This window comes from Salvelinus fontinalis, chromosome 1, assembly GCF_029448725.1.
Source record: "Salvelinus fontinalis isolate EN_2023a chromosome 1, ASM2944872v1, whole genome shotgun sequence".
In the NCBI taxonomy this organism is placed as follows: domain Eukaryota; kingdom Metazoa; phylum Chordata; class Actinopteri; order Salmoniformes; family Salmonidae; genus Salvelinus; species Salvelinus fontinalis.
In genome coordinates this window covers 92,569,534-92,589,512 of record NC_074665.1, presented here as the reverse complement: position 1 = coordinate 92,589,512, position 19,979 = coordinate 92,569,534, and the positions used below count along the sequence as shown (strand labels likewise).

General features: G+C 38.0%; 28 non-coding genes across 28 annotated transcripts; all 28 read right to left on the bottom strand.

The window, feature by feature from the left end:
- Positions 1 to 13: 13 nt before the first annotated feature.
- Positions 14 to 86, bottom strand: trnav-uac (transfer RNA valine (anticodon UAC)). The gene has a single exon. It is a non-coding gene; the product is annotated as a tRNA-Val (tRNA).
- A 315-nt stretch (positions 87 to 401) lies between these two features.
- Positions 402 to 474, bottom strand: trnav-cac (transfer RNA valine (anticodon CAC)). The gene has a single exon. It is a non-coding gene; the product is annotated as a tRNA-Val (tRNA).
- A 268-nt stretch (positions 475 to 742) lies between these two features.
- Positions 743 to 815, bottom strand: trnav-cac (transfer RNA valine (anticodon CAC)). Its single transcript has one exon. It is a non-coding gene; the product is annotated as a tRNA-Val (tRNA).
- A 127-nt stretch (positions 816 to 942) lies between these two features.
- trnav-cac (transfer RNA valine (anticodon CAC)) lies at positions 943 to 1,015 on the bottom strand. The gene has a single exon. It is a non-coding gene; the product is annotated as a tRNA-Val (tRNA).
- Positions 1,016 to 1,141: 126 nt separating this feature from the next.
- trnav-cac (transfer RNA valine (anticodon CAC)) lies at positions 1,142 to 1,214 on the bottom strand. The gene has a single exon. It is a non-coding gene; the product is annotated as a tRNA-Val (tRNA).
- A 467-nt stretch (positions 1,215 to 1,681) lies between these two features.
- On the bottom strand, positions 1,682 to 1,754 carry trnav-uac (transfer RNA valine (anticodon UAC)). Its single transcript has one exon. It is a non-coding gene; the product is annotated as a tRNA-Val (tRNA).
- Positions 1,755 to 2,069: 315 nt separating this feature from the next.
- Positions 2,070 to 2,142, bottom strand: trnav-uac (transfer RNA valine (anticodon UAC)). Its single transcript has one exon. It is a non-coding gene; the product is annotated as a tRNA-Val (tRNA).
- A 126-nt stretch (positions 2,143 to 2,268) lies between these two features.
- trnav-cac (transfer RNA valine (anticodon CAC)) lies at positions 2,269 to 2,341 on the bottom strand. The gene has a single exon. It is a non-coding gene; the product is annotated as a tRNA-Val (tRNA).
- A 268-nt stretch (positions 2,342 to 2,609) lies between these two features.
- trnav-uac (transfer RNA valine (anticodon UAC)) lies at positions 2,610 to 2,682 on the bottom strand. Its single transcript has one exon. It is a non-coding gene; the product is annotated as a tRNA-Val (tRNA).
- A 327-nt stretch (positions 2,683 to 3,009) lies between these two features.
- On the bottom strand, positions 3,010 to 3,082 carry trnav-cac (transfer RNA valine (anticodon CAC)). Its single transcript has one exon. It is a non-coding gene; the product is annotated as a tRNA-Val (tRNA).
- A 126-nt stretch (positions 3,083 to 3,208) lies between these two features.
- Positions 3,209 to 3,281, bottom strand: trnav-cac (transfer RNA valine (anticodon CAC)). The gene has a single exon. It is a non-coding gene; the product is annotated as a tRNA-Val (tRNA).
- A 268-nt stretch (positions 3,282 to 3,549) lies between these two features.
- On the bottom strand, positions 3,550 to 3,622 carry trnav-uac (transfer RNA valine (anticodon UAC)). The gene has a single exon. It is a non-coding gene; the product is annotated as a tRNA-Val (tRNA).
- Positions 3,623 to 4,078: 456 nt separating this feature from the next.
- On the bottom strand, positions 4,079 to 4,151 carry trnav-uac (transfer RNA valine (anticodon UAC)). The gene has a single exon. It is a non-coding gene; the product is annotated as a tRNA-Val (tRNA).
- Positions 4,152 to 4,619: 468 nt separating this feature from the next.
- On the bottom strand, positions 4,620 to 4,692 carry trnav-cac (transfer RNA valine (anticodon CAC)). The gene has a single exon. It is a non-coding gene; the product is annotated as a tRNA-Val (tRNA).
- A 127-nt stretch (positions 4,693 to 4,819) lies between these two features.
- trnav-cac (transfer RNA valine (anticodon CAC)) lies at positions 4,820 to 4,892 on the bottom strand. Its single transcript has one exon. It is a non-coding gene; the product is annotated as a tRNA-Val (tRNA).
- Positions 4,893 to 5,359: 467 nt separating this feature from the next.
- trnav-uac (transfer RNA valine (anticodon UAC)) lies at positions 5,360 to 5,432 on the bottom strand. Its single transcript has one exon. It is a non-coding gene; the product is annotated as a tRNA-Val (tRNA).
- Positions 5,433 to 5,747: 315 nt separating this feature from the next.
- trnav-cac (transfer RNA valine (anticodon CAC)) lies at positions 5,748 to 5,820 on the bottom strand. The gene has a single exon. It is a non-coding gene; the product is annotated as a tRNA-Val (tRNA).
- Positions 5,821 to 5,946: 126 nt separating this feature from the next.
- Positions 5,947 to 6,019, bottom strand: trnav-uac (transfer RNA valine (anticodon UAC)). The gene has a single exon. It is a non-coding gene; the product is annotated as a tRNA-Val (tRNA).
- Positions 6,020 to 6,146: 127 nt separating this feature from the next.
- trnav-cac (transfer RNA valine (anticodon CAC)) lies at positions 6,147 to 6,219 on the bottom strand. Its single transcript has one exon. It is a non-coding gene; the product is annotated as a tRNA-Val (tRNA).
- Positions 6,220 to 6,487: 268 nt separating this feature from the next.
- trnav-cac (transfer RNA valine (anticodon CAC)) lies at positions 6,488 to 6,560 on the bottom strand. The gene has a single exon. It is a non-coding gene; the product is annotated as a tRNA-Val (tRNA).
- Positions 6,561 to 6,686: 126 nt separating this feature from the next.
- On the bottom strand, positions 6,687 to 6,759 carry trnav-cac (transfer RNA valine (anticodon CAC)). The gene has a single exon. It is a non-coding gene; the product is annotated as a tRNA-Val (tRNA).
- A 268-nt stretch (positions 6,760 to 7,027) lies between these two features.
- trnav-uac (transfer RNA valine (anticodon UAC)) lies at positions 7,028 to 7,100 on the bottom strand. The gene has a single exon. It is a non-coding gene; the product is annotated as a tRNA-Val (tRNA).
- A 456-nt stretch (positions 7,101 to 7,556) lies between these two features.
- trnav-uac (transfer RNA valine (anticodon UAC)) lies at positions 7,557 to 7,629 on the bottom strand. Its single transcript has one exon. It is a non-coding gene; the product is annotated as a tRNA-Val (tRNA).
- A 1,207-nt stretch (positions 7,630 to 8,836) lies between these two features.
- Positions 8,837 to 8,910, bottom strand: trnav-cac (transfer RNA valine (anticodon CAC)). Its single transcript has one exon. It is a non-coding gene; the product is annotated as a tRNA-Val (tRNA).
- Positions 8,911 to 9,036: 126 nt separating this feature from the next.
- Positions 9,037 to 9,109, bottom strand: trnav-cac (transfer RNA valine (anticodon CAC)). Its single transcript has one exon. It is a non-coding gene; the product is annotated as a tRNA-Val (tRNA).
- Positions 9,110 to 9,235: 126 nt separating this feature from the next.
- Positions 9,236 to 9,309, bottom strand: trnav-cac (transfer RNA valine (anticodon CAC)). The gene has a single exon. It is a non-coding gene; the product is annotated as a tRNA-Val (tRNA).
- Positions 9,310 to 9,435: 126 nt separating this feature from the next.
- On the bottom strand, positions 9,436 to 9,508 carry trnav-uac (transfer RNA valine (anticodon UAC)). The gene has a single exon. It is a non-coding gene; the product is annotated as a tRNA-Val (tRNA).
- A 345-nt stretch (positions 9,509 to 9,853) lies between these two features.
- On the bottom strand, positions 9,854 to 9,926 carry trnav-uac (transfer RNA valine (anticodon UAC)). Its single transcript has one exon. It is a non-coding gene; the product is annotated as a tRNA-Val (tRNA).
- Between the last annotated feature and the right edge of the window lie 10,053 nt (positions 9,927 to 19,979).

Below are 19,979 nucleotides of genomic sequence, written 5' to 3'. Positions count from 1 at the left end.
TATCGATGAGCAGTGTTTCTACCCGATGTCGAACCGGGGACCTTTCGCGTGTAAAGCGAACGTGATAACCACTACACTACAGAAACTGCTGCATGGGAAATTTGCAGGAACTAAACCATATTTTTACTGATATTCACTGCATGTATGTGAATTTCCAAAATATTGTTATTCTCTGTTATAAATACAGTTCTTTCTGAATGTGTCAAAGAGCACTGTTTCCACCCGGGGACCTTTCGCGTGTGAAGCGAACGTGATAACCACTACACTACAGAAACTGCTGCATGTAAGTTTTGCAAGGACTAAACCAAATTTTACTGATATTCACTGCATGTATTTGAATTTCCAAAATATTATTATTTTCTGTTATAAATACAGTTCTTACAGAATGTGTCAAAGAGCAATGTTTCCACCCGTTTTCGAACCGGGGACCTTTCGCATGTGAAGCGAACGTGATAACCACTACACTAGAGAAACCGCTGCATGTAAGTTTTGGACGGACTCAACCAAACTTTACTGATATTCACTGCATGTATTTGAATTTCCAAAATATTATTATTCTCTGTTATAAATACAGTTCTCACTGGATGTGTCGAAGAGCACTGTTTCCGCCCGGTTTCGAACCGGGGACCTTTTGCAAGGACTAAACCAAATTTTACTGATAATCACTGCATGTATTTGAATTTCCAAAATATTATTATTCTATGTTATAAATACAGTTCTTACTAAAGTGGTCAAAGAGCACTGTTTCCACCCGGTTTCGAACCGGGGACCTTTCGCGTGTGAAGCAAACGTGATAACCACTACACTACAGAAACTGCTGCATGTAAGTTTTGCAAGGACTAAACCAAATTTTACTGATATTCACTGCATGTATTTGAATTTCCAAAAATATTATTATTCTCTGTTATTAATACAGTTCTTACTGAATGTGTCAAAGAGCACTGATTCCACCCGGTTTCGAACCGGGGACCTTTCGCGTGTGAAGCGAACGTGATAACCACTACACTACAGAAACTGCTGAATGGAAGTTTTGCAAGGACTAAACCAAATTTTACTGATATATACTGCATGTATTTGAATTTCCAAAATATTATTATTCTCTGTTATAAATACAGTTCTTACTAAATGGGTCAAAGAGCACTGTTTCCACCCGGTTTCGAACCGGGGACCTTTCGCGTGTGAAGCGAACATGATAACCACTACACTACAGAAACTGCTGCATGTAAGTTTTGCAAGGACTAAACCTAATTTTACTGATATTCACTGCATGTATTTGAATTTCCAAAATATTATTATTCTCTGTTATAAATACAGTTCTCACTGGATGTGTCGAAGAGCACTGTTTCCGCCCGGTTTCAAAAAGGGGACATTTTGCATTTACTAAACCAAATTTTACTGATATTCACTGCATGTATTTGAATTTCCAAAATATTATTTTTCTCTGTTATGAATACAGTTCTTACTGAATCTATCGAAGTGCACTGTTTCCACACGGTTTCGAACCAGTGACCTTTTGCGTGTGAAGCGAACGTGATAACCACTACACTACAGAAACTGCTGCATGGAACTTTTGCAAGGACTAAACCAAATTTTACTGATATTCACTGCATGTATTTGAATGTCCAAAATATTATTATTCTCTGATATAAATACAGTTCTTACTGAATCTATCGATGAGCAGTGTTTCCACCCGATGTCGAACCGGGGACCTTTCGCGTGTAAAGCGAACGTGATAACCACTACACTACAGAAACTGCTGCATGGGAAATTTGCAGGGACTAAACCATATTTTTACTGATATTCACTGCATGTATGTGAATTTCCAAAATATTGTTATTCTCTGTTATAAATACAGTTCTTTCTGAATGTGTCAAAGAGCACTGTTTCCACCCGGGGACCTTTCGCGTGTGAAGCGAACGTGATAACCACTACACTACAGAAACTGCTGCATGTAAGTTTTGCAAGGACTAAACCAAATTTTACTGATATTCACTGCATGTATTTGAATTTCCAAAATATTATTATTTTCTGTTATAAATACAGTTCTTACAGAAATTGTCAAAGAGCCCTGTTTCCGCCCGGTTTTGAACCGGGGACCTTTCGCGTGTAAAGCGAACGTGATAACCACTACAATACAGAAACTGCTGCGTGTGATTTTTGCAAGGACTAAACCAAATTTTACTGATATTCACTGCATGTATTTGAATTTCCAAAATATTATTATTCTCTGTTATAAATACAGTTCTTACTGAATTTGTCAAAGATCCCTGTTTCCACCCGGTTTCGAACCGGGGACCTTTCGCATGTGAAGCGAACGTGATAACCACTACACTAGAGAAACTGCTGCATGTAAGTTTTGCAAGGACTAAACCAAATTTTACTGATATTCACTGCATGTATTTGAATTTCCAAAATATTATTATTCTCTGTTATAAATACAGTTCTTACTGAATCTATCGATGAGCACTGTTTCCGCCCGGTTTCGAACCGGGGACCTTTTGCAAGGACTAAACCAAATTTTACTGATATTCACTGCATGTATTTGAATTTCCAAAATATTATTATTCTCTGTTATAAATACAGTTCTTACTGAATCTATCGATGAGCACTGTTTCCGCCCGGTGTCGAACCGGGGACCTTTCGCGTGTAAAGCGAACGTGATAACCACTACACTACAGAAACTGCTGCATGGGAATTTTGCAGGGACTAAACCATATTTTTACTGATATTCACTGCATGTATGTGAATTTCCAAAATACTATTTTTCTCTGTTATAAATACAGTTCTTACTGAATGTGTCAAAGAGCACTGTTTCCACCCGGTTTTGAACACGGGGACCTTTCGCATGTGAAGCGATCGTGATAACCACTACACTAGAGAAACTGCTGCATGTAAGTTTTGCAAGGACTAAACCAAATTTTACTGATATTCACTGCACGTATTTGAATTTCCAAAATATTATTATTCTCTGTTATTAATACAGTTCTTACTGAATGTGTCAAAGAGCACTGTTTCCACCCGGTTTCGAACCGGGGACCTTTCGCGTGTGAAGCGAACGTGATAACCACTACACTACAGAAACTGCTGAATGGAAGTTTTGCAAGGACTAAACCAAATTTTACTGATATATACTGCATGTATTTGAATTTCCAAAATATTATTATTCTCTGTTATAAATACAGTTCTTACTAAATGGGTCAAAGATCACTGTTTCCACCCGGTTTCGAACCGGGGACCTTTCGCATGTGAAGCGATCGTGATAACCACTACACTAGAGAAACTGCTGCATGTAAGTTTTGCACGGACTCAACCAAACTTTACTGATATTCACTGCATGTATTTGAATTTCCAAAATATTATTATTCTCTGTTATAAATACAGTTCTCACTGGATGTGTCGAAGAGCACTGTTTCCGCCCGGTTTCGAACCGGGGACCTTTTGCAAGGACTAAACCAAATTTTACTGATAATCACTGCATGTATTTGAATTTCCAAAATATTGTTATTCTCTGTTATACCTACAGTTCTTACAGAATGTGTCAAAGAGCCCTGTTTCCGCCCGGTTTCGAACCGGGGACCTTTCACGTGTAAAGCGAACGTGATAACCACTACACTACAGAAACTACTGCATGTAAGTTTTGCAAGGACTAAACCAAATTTTACTGATATTCACTGCATGTATTTGAATTTCCAAAATATTATTATTCTCTGTTATAAATACAGTTCTCACTGGATGTGTTGAAGAGCACTGTTTCCGCCCGGTTTCGAACCGGGGACCTTTTGCAAGGACTAAACCAAATTTTACTGATAATCACTGCATGTATTTGAATTTCCAAAATATTGTTATTCTCTGTTATAAATACAGTTCTTTCTGAATGTGTCAAAGAGCACTGTTTCCACCCGGGGACCTTTCGCGTGTGACGCGAACGTGATAACCACTACACTACAGAAACTGCTGCATGTAAGTTTTGCAAGGACTAAACCAAATTTTACTGATATTCACTGCATGTATTTGAATTTCCAAAATATTATTATTCTCTGTTATAAATACAGTTCTTACAGAAATTGTCAAAGAGCCCTGTTTCCGCCCGGTTTCGAACCGGGGACCTTTCGCGTGTAAAGCGAACGTGATAACCACTACAATACAGAAACTGCTGCGTGTGATTTTTGCAAGGACTAAACCATATTTTTACTGATATTCAATTCATGTATTTGAATTTCCAAAATATTATTATTCTCTGTTATAAATACAGTTCTCACTGGATGTGTCAAAGAGCACTGTTTCCGCCCGGTTTCGAACCGGGGACCTTTTGCAAGGACTAAACCAAATTTTACTGATAATCACTGCATGTATTTGAATTTCCAAAATATTGTTATTCTCTGTTATAAATACAGTTCTTACAGAATGTGTCAAAGAGCACTGTTTCCACCCGGTTTCGAACCGGGGACCTTTCGCATGTGAAGCTATCGTGATAACCACTACACTAGAGAAACTGCTGCATGTAAGTTTTGCAAGGACTAAACCAAATTTTACTGATATTCACTGCATGTATTTGAATTTCCAAAATATTATTATTCTATGTTATAAATACAGTTCTTACTAAAGGGGTCAAAGAGCACTGTTTCCACCCGGTTTCGAACCGGGGAGCTTTCGCGTGTGAAGCAAACGTGATAACCACTACACTACAGAAACTGCTGCATGTAAGTTTTGCAAGGACTAAACCAAATTTTACTGATATTCACTGCATGTATTTGAATTTCCAAAAATATTATTATTCTCTGTTATTAATACAGTTCTTACTGAATGTGTCAAAGAGCACTGATTCCACCCGGTTTCGAACCGGGGACCTTTCGCGTGTGAAGCGAACGTGATAACCACTACACTACAGAAACTGCTGCATGTAAGTTTTGCAAGGACTAAACCAAATTTTACTGATATTCACTGCATGTATTTGAATTTCCAAAATATTATTATTCTCTGTTATAAATACAGTTCTCACTGGATGTGTCGAAGAGCACTGTTTCCGCCCGGTTTCAAAAAGGGGACATTTTGCAAGGACTAAACCAAATTTTACTGATATTCACTGCATGTATTTGAATTTCCAAAATATTATTTTTCTCTGTTATGAATACAGTTCTTACTGAATCTATCGAAGTGCACTGTTTCCACACGGTTTCGAACCAGTGACCTTTTGCGTGTGAAGCGAACGTGATAACCACTACACTACAGAAACTGCTGCATGGAACTTTTGCAAGGACTAAACCAAATTTTACTGATATTCACTGCATGTATTTGAATGTCCAAAATATTATTATTCTCTGATATAAATACAGTTCTTACTGAATCTATCGATGAGCAGTGTTTCTACCCGATGTCGAACCGGGGACCTTTCGCGTGTAAAGCGAACGTGATAACCACTACACTACAGAAACTGCTGCATGGGAAATTTGCAGGAACTAAACCATATTTTTACTGATATTCACTGCATGTATGTGAATTTCCAAAATATTGTTATTCTCTGTTATAAATACAGTTCTTTCTGAATGTGTCAAAGAGCACTGTTTCCACCCGGGGACCTTTCGCGTGTGAAGCGAACGTGATAACCACTACACTACAGAAACTGCTGCATGTAAGTTTTGCAAGGACTAAACCAAATTTTACTGATATTCACTGCATGTATTTGAATTTCCAAAATATTATTATTTTCTGTTATAAATACAGTTCTTACAGAATGTGTCAAAGAGCAATGTTTCCACCCGTTTTCGAACCGGGGACCTTTCGCATGTGAAGCGAACGTGATAACCACTACACTAGAGAAACTGCTGCATGTAAGTTTTGAAAGGACTAAACCAAATTTTACTGATATTCACTGCATGTATTTGAATTTCCAAAATATTATTATTCTCTGTTATAAATACAGTTCTTACTGAATCTATCGATGAGCAGTGTTTCCACCCGGTGTCGAACCGGGGACCTTTCGTGTGTAAAGCGAACGTGATAACCACTACACTACAGAACCTGCTGCATGGGAAATTTGCAGGGACTAAACCATATTTTTACTGATATTCACTGCATGTATGTGAATTTCCAAAATATTATTTTTCTCTGTTATAAATACAGTTCTTACTGAATGTGTCAAAGAGCACTGTTTCCACCCGGTTTCGAACCGGGGACCTTTCGCATGTGAAGCGATCGTGATAACCACTACACTAGAGAAACCGCTGCATGTAAGTTTTGGACGGACTCAACCAAACTTTACTGATATTCACTGCATGTATTTGAATTTCCAAAATATTATTATTCTCTGTTATAAATACAGTTCTCACTGGATGTGTCGAAGAGCACTGTTTCCGCCCGGTTTCGAACCGGGGACCTTTTGCAAGGACTAAACCAAATTTTACTGATAATCACTGCATGTATTTGAATTTCCAAAATATTATTATTCTATGTTATAAATACAGTTCTTACTAAAGTGGTCAAAGAGCACTGTTTCCACCCGGTTTCGAACCGGGGACCTTTCGCGTGTGAAGCGAACGTGATAACCACTACACTACAGAAACTGCTGAATGGAAGTTTTGCAAGGACTAAACCAAATTTTACTGATATATACTGCATGTATTTGAATTTCCAAAATATTATTATTCTCTGTTATAAATACAGTTCTTACTAAATGGGTCAAAGATCACTGTTTCCACCCGGTTTCGAACCGGGGACCTTTCGCATGTGAAGCGATCGTGATAACCACTACACTAGAGAAACTGCTGCATGTAAGTTTTGCACGGACTCAACCAAACTTTACTGATATTCACTGCATGTATTTGAATTTCCAAAATATTATTATTCTCTGTTATAAATACAGTTCTCACTGGATGTGTCGAAGAGCACTGTTTCCGCCCGGTTTCGAACCGGGGACCTTTTGCAAGGACTAAACCAAATTTTACTGATAATCACTGCATGTATTTGAATTTCCAAAATATTGTTATTCTCTGTTATACCTACAGTTCTTACAGAATGTGTCAAAGAGCCCTGTTTCCGCCCGGTTTCGAACCGGGGACCTTTCACGTGTAAAGCGAACGTGATAACCACTACACTACAGAAACTACTGCATGTAAGTTTTGCAAGGACTAAACCAAATTTTACTGATATTCACTGCATGTATTTGAATTTCCAAAATATTATTATTCTCTGTTATAAATACAGTTCTCACTGGATGTGTTGAAGAGCACTGTTTCCGCCCGGTTTCGAACCGGGGACCTTTTGCAAGGACTAAACCAAATTTTACTGATAATCACTGCATGTATTTGAATTTCCAAAATATTGTTATTCTCTGTTATAAATACAGTTCTTTCTGAATGTGTCAAAGAGCACTGTTTCCACCCGGGGACCTTTCGCGTGTGACGCGAACGTGATAACCACTACACTACAGAAACTGCTGCATGTAAGTTTTGCAAGGACTAAACCAAATTTTACTGATATTCACTGCATGTATTTGAATTTCCAAAATATTATTATTCTCTGTTATAAATACAGTTCTTACAGAAATTGTCAAAGAGCCCTGTTTCCGCCCGGTTTCGAACCGGGGACCTTTCGCGTGTAAAGCGAACGTGATAACCACTACAATACAGAAACTGCTGCGTGTGATTTTTGCAAGGACTAAACCATATTTTTACTGATATTCAATTCATGTATTTGAATTTCCAAAATATTATTATTCTCTGTTATAAATACAGTTCTCACTGGATGTGTCAAAGAGCACTGTTTCCGCCCGGTTTCGAACCGGGGACCTTTTGCAAGGACTAAACCAAATTTTACTGATAATCACTGCATGTATTTGAATTTCCAAAATATTGTTATTCTCTGTTATAAATACAGTTCTTACAGAATGTGTCAAAGAGCACTGTTTCCACCCGGTTTCGAACCGGGGACCTTTCGCATGTGAAGCTATCGTGATAACCACTACACTAGAGAAACTGCTGCATGTAAGTTTTGCAAGGACTAAACCAAATTTTACTGATATTCACTGCATGTATTTGAATTTCCAAAATATTATTATTCTCTGTTATAAATACAGTTCTTACTGAATCTATCGATGAGCACTTTTTCCAACCGGTTTCGAACCGGGGACCTTTCGCATGTGAAGCGATCTTGATAACAACTACACTAGAGAAACTGCTGCATGTAAGTTTTGCAAGGAGAAAACCAAACTTTACTGATATTCACTGCATGTATTTGAATTTCCAAAATATTATTATTCTCTGTTATAAATACAGTTCTCACTGGATGTGTCGAAGAGCACTGTTTCCGCCCGGTTTCGAACCGGGGACCTTTTGCAAGGACTAAACCAAATTTTATGATATTCACTGCATGTATTTGAATTTCCAAAATATTATTATTCTCTGTTATAACTACAGTTCTTACAAAATGTGTCAAAGAGCACTGTTTCCACCCAGTTTCGAACCGGGGACCTTTCGCGTGTGAAGCGAACCTAATAACCACTACACTACAGAAACTGCTGCATGAGAATTTTGCAAGGACTAAACCATATTTTACTGATATTCACTGCATGTATTTGAATTTCCAAAATATTATTTTTCTCTGTTATAAATACAGTTCTTACTGAATGTGTCAAAGAGCACTGTTTACCACCCTGTTTCGAACCGGGGACCTTTCGCGTGTGAAGCAAACGTGATAACCACTACACTACAGAAACTTCTGCATGTAATTTTTGCAAGGACTAAAACAAATTTTACTGATATTCACTGCATGTATTTGAATATCCAAAATATTATTATTCTCTGTTATAAATACAGTTCTTACTGAATGTGTCAAAGAGCACTGTATACCACCCGGTTTCGAACCGGGGACCTTTCGCGTGTGAAGCGAACGTGATAACCACTACACTACAGAAACTGCTGCATGTAAGTTTTGCAAGGACTAAACCAAATTTTACTGATATTCACTGCATGTATTTGAATTTCCAAAATATTATTAGTCTCTGTCATAACTACAGTTCTTACAGAATGTGTCAAAGAGCACTGTTTCCACCCGGTTTCGAACTGAGGACCTTTCGCGTGTGAAGCGAACGTGATAACCACTACACTACAGAAACTGCTGCATAAGAATTTTGCAAGGACTAAACCATATTTTACTGATATTCACTGCATGTATTTGAATTTCCAAAATATTATTATTCTCTGTTATAAATACAGTTCTTACTGAATGTGTCAAAGAGCACTGTTTACCACCCGGTTTCGAACCGGGGACCTTTCGCGTGTGAAGCGAACGTGATAACCACTACACTAGAGAAACTTCTGCATGTAAGTTTTGCAAGGACTAAACCAAATTTTACTGATTTTCACTGCATGTATTTGAATTTCCAAAATATTATTATTCTCTGTTATAAAGACAGTTCTTACTGGATGTGTCAAAGAGCACTGTTTCCGCCCGGTTTCGAACCGGGGACCTTTCGCGTGTAAAGCGAACGTGATAACCACTACAATACAGAAACTGCTGCATGTGATTTTTGCAAGGACTGAACCAAATTTTACTGATATTCACTGCATGTATTTGAATTTCCAAAAAAGTCATTTATGAAAGCAACTATTCTCTGTCATAAATGAAGTTCTTACTGGATGTGTCAAAAGCGATGAGCACTGTTTCCACTCGGTTTCGAACCGGGGACCTTCCACGTGTTATGCGAACGTGATAGCCACTACACTACAGAAACTGTTGCATGTGATTTTTGCATGGACTAAACCAAATTTTACTGATATTCACTGCATGTATTTGAATTTCCATAATATTATTTTTCTCTGTTATAAATACAGTTCTTACTGAATGTGTCAAAGAGCACTGTTTCCGCACAGTTTCGAACCGGGGACCTTTCGCTTGTAAAGCGAACGTGATAACCACTACACTACAGAAACTGCTGAATGTAAATTGTGCAAGTACTAAACCAAATTTTACTGATATTCACTGCATGTATTTGAATATCCAAAATATTATTTTTCTCTGTTATAAATACAGTTCTTACTGAATGTGTCAAAGAGCACTTTTTTACCACCCGGTTTCGAACCGGGGACCTTTCGCGTGTGAAGCGAACGTGATAACCACTACACTAGAGAAACTGCTGCATATAAGTTTTGCAAGGACTAAACCAAATTTTACTGATATTCACTGCATGTATTTGAATTTCCAAAATATTAATATTCTCTGTTATAAATACAGTTCTTACTGTATGTGTCAAAGAGCACTGTTTCCACCCGGTTTCGAACCGCGGACCTTTCGCGATTGAAGCGAACGTGATAACCACTACACTACAGAAACTGCTTAATGAGAATTTTGCAAGGACTCTTGTAGTATCTAAACCTGTCATCTAGTATCTAAACCCGTCATCTAGTATCTAAACCTGTCATGTAGTATCTAAACCCGTCATGTAGTATCTAAACCCGTCATCTAGTATCTAAACCCGTCATGTAGTATCTAAACCCGTCATGTAGTATCTAAACCCGTCATCTAGTATCTAAACCCGTCATGTAGTATCTAAACCCGTCATGTAGTTTCTAAACCCGTCATCTAGTATCTAAACCCGTCATGTAGTATCTAAACCCGTCATGTAGTTTCTGAACCCGTCATCAAGTATCTAAACCCGTCATGTAGTATCTAAACCCGTCATCTAGTATCTAAACCCGTCATGTAGTATCTAAACCCGTCATGTAGTTTCTAAACCCGTCATCTAGTATCTAAACCCGTCATGTAGTTTCTAAACCCGTCATCTAGTATCTAAACCCGTCATGTAGTATCTAAACCTGTCATCCAGTATCTAAACCCGTCATGTAGTATCTAAACCCGTCATGTAGTATCTAAACCCGTCATGTAGTATCTAAAACAGTCATGTAGTTTCTAAATTCGTCATCTAGTATCTAAACCCGTCATCTAGTATCTAAACCCGTCATGTAGTATCTAAACCCGTCATGTAGTATCTAAACCCGTCATCTAGTATCTAAACCTGTCATGTAGTATCTAAACCCGTCATCTAGTATCTAAACCTGTCATCTAGTATCTAAACCCGTCATCTAGTATCTAAACCTGTCATGTAGTATCTAAACCCGTCATGTAGTATCTAAACCCGACATGTAGTATCTAAACCCGTCATGTAGTATCTAAACCCGTCATCTAGTATCTAAACCTGTCATCTAGTATCTAAACCCGTCATCTAGTATCTAAACCCGTCATGTAGTATCTAAACATATCATGTAGTATCTAAACATATAATCTAGTATCTAAACCCGTCATGTAGTATCTAAACCCGTCATGTAGTATCTAAACCTGTCATGTAGTATCTAAACCCGTCATGTAGTATCTAAACCCGTCATGTAGTATCTAAACCCGTCATCTAGTATCTAAACCCGTCATGTAGTATCTAAACCCGTCATGTAGTATCTAAACCCGTCATGTAGTATCTAAACCCGTCATGTAGTATCTAAACCCGTCATGCAGTATCTAAACCCGTCATCTAGTATCTAAACCTGTCATCTAGTATCTAAACCCGTCATGTAGTATCTAAACCCGTCATCTAGTATCTAAACCTGTCATCTAGTATCTAAACCCGTCATGTAGTATCTAAACCCGTCATCTAGTATCTAAACCTGTCATCTAGTATCTAAACCCGTCATCTAGTATCTAAACCTGTCATGTAGTATCTAAACCCGTCATGTAGTATCTAAACCCGTCATCTAGTATCTAAACCTGTCATCTAGTATCTAAACCCGTCATGTAGTATCTAAACCTGTCATCTAGTATCTAAACCCGTCATCTAGTATCTAAACCCGTCATCTAGTATCTAAACCTGTCATCTAGTATCTAAACCCGTCATCTAGTATCTAAACCTGTCATGTAGTATCTAAACCCGTCATGTAGTATCTAAACCCGTCATGTAGTATCTAAACCCGTCATGTAGTATCTAAACCCGTCATGTAGTATCTAAACCCGTCATCTAGTATCTAAACCCGTCATGTAGTATCTAAACCCGTCATGTAGTATCTAAACCCGTCATGTAGTATCTAAACATATCATGTAGTATCTAAACATATAATCTAGTATCTAAACCCGTCATCTAGTATCTAAACCCGTCATCTAGTATCTAAACCTGTCATCTAGTATCTAAACCCGTCATCTAGTATCTAAACCCGTCATGTAGTATCTAAACCTGTCATCTAGTATCTAAACCTGTCATCTAGTATCTAAACCCGTCATGTAGTATCTAAACCCGTCATGTAGTATCTAAACCCGTCATGTAGTATCTAAACCCGTCATGTAGTTTCTAAACCCGTCATCTAGTATCTAAACCTGTCATCTAGTATCTAAACCCGTCTTGTAGTATCTAAACCTGTCATCTAGTATCTAAACCCGTCATCTAGTATCTAAACCTGTCATGTAGTATCTAAACCCGTCATGTAGTATCTAAACCCGTCATCTAGTATCTAAACCTGTCATCTAGTATCTAAACCCGTCATCTAGTATCTAAACCTGTCATGTAGTATCTAAACCCGTCATGTAGTATCTAAACCCGTCATGTAGTATCTAAACCCGTCATCTAGTATCTAAATCCGTCATGTAGTATCTAAACCCGTCATGTAGTTTCTAAACCCGTCATCTAGTATCTAAACCCGTCATGTAGTATCTAAACCCGTCATGTAGTTTCTGAACCCGTCATCAAGTATCTAAACCCGTCATGTAGTATCTAAACCCGTCATCTAGTATCTAAACCCGTCATGTAGTATCTAAACCCGTCATGTAGTTTCTAAACCCGTCATCTAGTATCTAAACCCGTCATGTAGTTTCTAAACCCGTCATCTAGTATCTAAACCCGTCATGTAGTATCTAAACCTGTCATCTAGTATCTAAACCCGTCATGTAGTATCTAAACCCGTCATGTAGTATCTAAACCCGTCATGTAGTATCTAAAACAGTCATGTTTTTTCTAAATTCGTCATCTAGTATCTAAACCCGTCATCTAGTATCTAAACCCGTCATGTAGTATCTAAACCCGTCATGTAGTATCTAAACCTGTCATCTAGTATCTAAACCCGTCATCTAGTATCTAAACCTGTCATGTAGTATCTAAACCCGTCATCTAGTATCTAAACCTGTCATCTAGTATCTAAACCCGTCATCTAGTATCTAAACCTGTCATGTAGTATCTAAACCCGTCATGTAGTATCTTAACCCGACATGTAGTATCTAAACCCGTCATGTAGTATCTAAACCCGTCATCTAGTATCTAAACCTGTCATCTAGTATCTAAACCCGTCATCTAGTATCTAAACCCGTCATGTAGTATCTAAACATATCATGTAGTATCTAAACATATAATCTAGTATCTAAACCCGTCATGTAGTATCTAAACCCGTCATGTAGTATCTAAACCCGTCATGTAGTATCTAAACCCGTCATGTAGTATCTAAACCCGTCATCTAGTATCTAAACCTGTCATCTAGTATCTAAACCCGTCATGTAGTATCTAAACCCGTCATGTAGTATTTAAACCCGTCATGTAGTATCTAAACCCGTCATGTAGTATCTAAACCTGTCATGTAGTATCTAAACCCGTCATGTAGTATCTAAACCCGTCATCTAGTATCTAAACCCGTCATCTAGTATCTAAACCTGTCATCTAGTATCTAAACCCGTCATGTAGTATCTAAATCCGTCATGTAGTATCTAAACCCGTCATGTAGTATCTAAACCCGTCATGTAGTATCTAAACCCGTCATGTAGTATCTAAACCCGTCATGTAGTTTCTAAACCCGTCATCTAGTATCTAAACCCGTCATGTAGTATCTAAACCCGTAATGTAGTTTCTAAACCCGTCATCTAGTATCTAAACCCGTCATGTAGTATCTAAACCCGTCATCTAGTATCTAAACCCGTCATGTAGTATCTAAACCCGTCATGTAGTTTCTAAACCCGTCATCTAGTATCTAAACCCGTCATGTAGTTTCTAAACCCGTCATCTAGTATCTAAACCCGTCATGTAGTATCTAAACCTGTCATCTAGTATCTAAACCCGTCATGTAGTATCTAAACCCGTCATGTAGTATCTAAACCCGTCATGTAGTATCTAAACCCGTCATGTAGTTTCTAAATTCGTCATCTAGTATCTAAACCCGTCATCTAGTATCTAAACCCGTCATGTAGTATCTAAACCCGTCATGTAGTATCTAAACCTGTCATCTAGTATCTAAACCCGTCATCTAGTATCTAAACCTGTCATGTAGTATCTAAACCCGTCATCTAGTATCTAAACCTGTCATCTAGTATCTAAACCCGTCATCTAGTATCTAAACCTGTCATGTAGTATCTAAAACCGTCATGTAGTATCTAAACCCGTCATGTAGTATCTAAACCCGTCATCTAGTATCTAAACCTGTCATCTAGTATCTAAACCCGTCATCTAGTATCTAAACCCGTCATGTAGTATCTAAACATATCATGTAGTATCTAAACATATAATCTAGTATCTAAACCCGTCATGTAGTATCTAAACCCGTCATGTAGTATCTAAACCCGTCATGTAGTATCTAAACCCGTCATGTAGTTTCTAAACCCGTCATCTAGTATCTAAACCCGTCATGTAGTATCTAAACCCGTCATCTAGTATCTAAACCCGTCATGTAGTATCTAAACCCGTCATGTAGTATCTAAACCCGTCATGTAGTATCTAAACCCGTCATGTAGTATCTAAACCCGTCATGTAGTATCTAAACCTGTCATCTAGTATCTAAACCCGTCATCTAGTATCTAAACCCGTCATCTAGTATCTAAACCTGTCATCTAGTATCTAAACCCGTCATCTAGTATCTAAACCCGTCATGTAGTATCTAAACCCGTCATGTAGTATCTAAACCCGTCATGTAGTTTCTAAACCCGTCATCTAGTATCTAAACCCGTCATGTAGTATCTAAACCCGTCATGTAGTTTCTAAACCCGTCATCTAGTATCTAAACCCGTCATGTAGTATCTAAACCCGTCATGTAGTTTCTAAACCCGTCATCTAGTATCTAAACCCGTCATGTAGTTTCTAAACCCGTCATGTAGTATCTAAACCCGTCATGTAGTATCTAAACCCGTCATCTAGTATCTAAACCCGTCATGTAGTATCTAAACCCGTCATGTAGTATCTAAACCCGTCATGTAGTATCTAAACCCGTCATGTAGTTTCTAAACCCGTCATCTAGTAACTAAACCCGTCATGTAGTATCTAAACCTGTCATCTAGTATCTAAACCCGTCATGTAGTATCTAAACCCGTCATGTAGTATCTAAACCCGTCATGTAGTATCTAAACCTGTCATGTAGTATCTAAACCCGTCATCTAGTATCTAAACCCGTCATGTAGTATCTAAACCCGTCATGTAGTATCTAAACCCGTCATGTAGTATCTAAACATATCATGTAGTATCTAAACATATAATCTAGTATCTAAACCCGTCATGTAGTATCTAAACCCGTCATGTAGTATCTAAACCCGTCATGTAGTATCTAAACCCGTCATGTAGTATCTAAACCCGTCATGTAGTATCTAAACCCGTCATGTAGTATCTAAACCCGTCATGTAGTATCTAAACCCGTCATGTAGTATCTAAACCTGTCATCTAGTATCTAAACCCGTCATCTAGTATCTAAACCCGTCATCTAGTATCTAAACCTGTCATCTAGTATCTAAACCCGTCATCTAGTATCTAAACCCGTCATGTAGTATCTAAACCCGTCATGTAGTATCTAAACCCGTCATGTAGTTTCTAAACCCGTCATCTAGTATCTAAACCCGTCATGTAGTATCTAAACCCGTCATGTAGTTTCTAAACCCGTCATCTAGTATCTAAACCCGTCATGTAGTATCTAAACCCGTCATGTAGTTTCTAAACCCGTCATCTAGTATCTAAACCCGTCATGTAGTTTCTAAACCCGTCATCTAGTATCTAAACCCGTCATGTAGTATCTAAACCCGTCATCTAGTATCTAAACCCGTCATGTAGTATCTAAACCCGTCATGTAGTATCTAAACCCGTCATGTAGTATCTAAACCCGTCATGTAGTTTCTAAACCCGTCATCTAGTAACTAAACCCGTCATGTAGTATCTAAACCTGTCATCTAGTATCTAAACCCGTCATGTAGTATCTAAACCCGTCATGTAGTATCTAAACCCGTCATGTAGTATCTAAACCTGTCATGTAGTATCTAAACCCGTCATCTAGTATCTAAACCCGTCATGTAGTATCTAAACCCGTCATGTAGTATCTAAACCCGTCATGTAGTATCTAAACATATCATGTAGTATCTAAACATATAATCTAGTATCTAAACCCGTCATGTAGTATCTAAACCCGTCATGTAGTATCTAAACCCGTCATGTAGTATCTAAACCCGTCATGTAGTATCTAAACCCGTCATGTAGTATCTAAACCTGTCATGTAGTATGTAAACCCGTCATGTAGTATCTAAACCCGTCATCTAGTATCTAAACCTGTCATCTAGTATCTAAACCCGTCATCTAGTATCTAAACCTGTCATGTAGTATCTAAACCCGTCATGTAGTATCTAAACCCGTCATCTAGTATCTAAACCCGTCATCTAGTATCTAAACCCGTCATGTAGTATCTAAACCCGTCATCTAGTATCTAAACCTGTCATGTAGTATCTAAACCCGTCATGTAGTATCTAAACCTGTCATGTAGTATCTAAACCCGTCATGTAGTATCTAAACCCGTCATCTAGTATCTAAACCCGTCATCTAGTATCTAAACCTGTCATCTAGTATCTAAACCCGTCATGTAGTATCTAAACCCGTCATGTAGTATCTAAACCCGTCATGTAGTATCTAAACATATCATGTAGTATCTAAACATATAATCTAGTATCTAAACCCGTCATGTAGTATCTAAACCCGTCATGTAGTATCTAAACCCGTCATGTAGTATCTAAACCCGTCATGTAGTATCTAAACCTGTCATGTAGTATCTAAACCCGTCATGTAGTATCTAAACCCGTCATCTAGTATCTAAACCTGTCATCTAGTATCTAAACCCGTCATCTAGTATCTAAACCTGTCATGTAGTATCTAAACCCGTCATGTAGTATCTAAACCCGTCATCTAGTATCTAAACCCGTCATGTAGTATCTAAACCCGTCATCTAGTATCTAAACCCGTCATGTAGTATCTAAACCCGTCATGTAGTATCTAAACATATCATGTAGTATCTAAACATATAATCTAGTATCTAAACCCGTCATGTAGTTTCTAAACCCGTCATGTAGTATCTAAACCCGTCATGTAGTATCTAAACCCGTCATGTAGTATCTAAACCCGTCATGTAGTATCTAAACCTGTCATGTAGTATCTAAACCCGTCATGTAGTATCTAAACCCGTCATCTAGTATCTAAACCCGTCATCTAGTATCTAAACCCGTCATCTAGTATCTAAACCTGTCATGTAGTATCTAAACCCGTCATGTAGTATCTAAACCCGTCATCTAGTATCTAAACCCGTCATCTAGTATCTAAACCCGTCATGTAGTATCTAAACCCGTCATCTAGTATCTAAACCTGTCATCTAGTATCTAAACCCGTCATGTAGTATCTAAACCCGTCATGTAGTATCTAAACCCGTCATGTAGTATCTAAACCCGTCATGTAGTATCTAAACCCGTCATGTAGTATCTAAACATATCATGTAGTATCTAAACATATAATCTAGTATCTAAACCCGTCATGTAGTATCTAAACCCGTCATGTAGTATCTAAACCCGTCATGTAGTATCTAAACCCGTCATGTAGTATCTAAACCTGTCATGTAGTATCTAAACCCGTCATGTAGTATCTAAACCCGTCATCTAGTATCTAAACCTGTCATCTAGTATCTAAACCCGTCATCTAGTATCTAAACCTGTCATGTAGTATCTAAACCCGTCATGTAGTATCTAAACCCGTCATCTAGTATCTAAACCCGTCATCTAGTATCTAAACCCGTCATGTAGTATCTAAACCCGTCATCTAGTATCTAAACCTGTCATCTAGTATCTAAACCCGTCATGTAGTATCTAAACCCGTCATGTAGTATCTAAACCCGTCATGTAGTATCTAAACCCGTCATGTAGTATCTAAACCTGTCATGTAGTATCTAAACCCGTCATGTAGTTTCTAAACCCGTCATCTAGTATCTAAACCCGTCATGTAGTATCTAAACCCGTCATGTAGTTTCTAAACCCGTCATCTAGTATCTAAACCCGTCATGTAGTATCTAAACCCGTCATGTAGTTTCTAAACCCGTCATCTAGTATCTAAACCCGTCATGTAGTTTCTAAACCCGTCATCTAGTATCTAAACCCGTCATGTAGTATCTAAACCTGTCATCTAGTATCTAAACCCGTCATGTAGTATCTAAACCCGTCATGTAGTATCTAAAACCGTCATGTAGTTTCTAAATTCGTCATCTAGTATCTAAACCCGTCATCTAGTATCTAAACCCGTCATGTAGTATCTAAACCCGTCATGTAGTTTCTAAACCCGTCATCTAGTATCTAAACCCGTCATGTAGTATCTAAACCCGTCATGTAGTTTCTAAACCCGTCATCTAGTATCTAAACCCGTCATGTAGTTTCTAAACCCGTCATCTAGTATCTAAACCCGTCATGTAGTATCTAAACCTGTCATCTAGTATCTAAACCCGTCATGTAGTATCTAAACCCGTCATGTAGTATCTAAAACCGTCATGTACTTTCTAAATTCGTCATCTAGTATCTAAACCCGTCATCTAGTATCTAAACCCGTCTTGTAGTATCTAAACCCGTCATGTAGTATCTAAACCTGTCATCTAGTATCTAAACCCGTCATCTAGTATCTAAACCTGTCATGTAGTATCTAAACCCGTCATCTAGTATCTAAACCCGTCATGTAGTATCTAAACCCGTCATGTAGTATCTAAACCCGTCATGTAGTATCTAAACATATCATGTAGTATCTAAACATATAATCTAGTATCTAAACCCGTCATGTAGTATCTAAACCCGTCATGTAGTATCTAAACCCGTCATGTAGTATCTAAACCCGTCATGTAGTATCTAAACCCGTCATGTAGTATCTAAACCCGTCATGTAGTATCTAAACCCGTCATGTAGTATCTAAACCTGTCATCTAGTATCTAAACCCGTCATCTAGTATCTAAACCCGTCATCTAGTATCTAAACCTGTCATCTAGTATCTAAACCCGTCATCTAGTATCTAAACCCGTCATGTAGTATCTAAACCCGTCATGTAGTATCTAAACCCGTCATGTAGTTTCTAAACCCGTCATCTAGTATCTAAACCCGTCATGTAGTATCTAAACCCGTCATGTAGTTTCTAAACCCGTCATCTAGTATCTAAACCCGTCATGTAGTATCTAAACCCGTCATGTAGTTTCTAAACCCGTCATCTAGTATCTAAACCCGTCATGTAGTTTCTAAACCCGTCATCTAGTATCTAAACCCGTCATGTAGTATCTAAACCCGTCATCTAGTATCTAAACCCGTCATGTAGTATCTAAACCCGTCATGTAGTATCTAAACCCGTCATGTAGTATCTAAACCCGTCATGTAGTTTCTAAACCCGTCATCTAGTAACTAAACCCGTCATGTAGTATCTAAACCTGTCATCTAGTATCTAAACCCGTCATGTAGTATCTAAACCCGTCATGTAGTATCTAAACCCGTCATGTAGTATCTAAACCTGTCATGTAGTATCTAAACCCGTCATCTAGTATCTAAACCCGTCATGTAGTATCTAAACCCGTCATGTAGTATCTAAACCCGTCATGTAGTATCTAAACATATCATGTAGTATCTAAACATATAATCTAGTATCTAAACCCGTCATGTAGTATCTAAACCCGTCATGTAGTATCTAAACCCGTCATGTAGTATCTAAACCCGTCATTTAT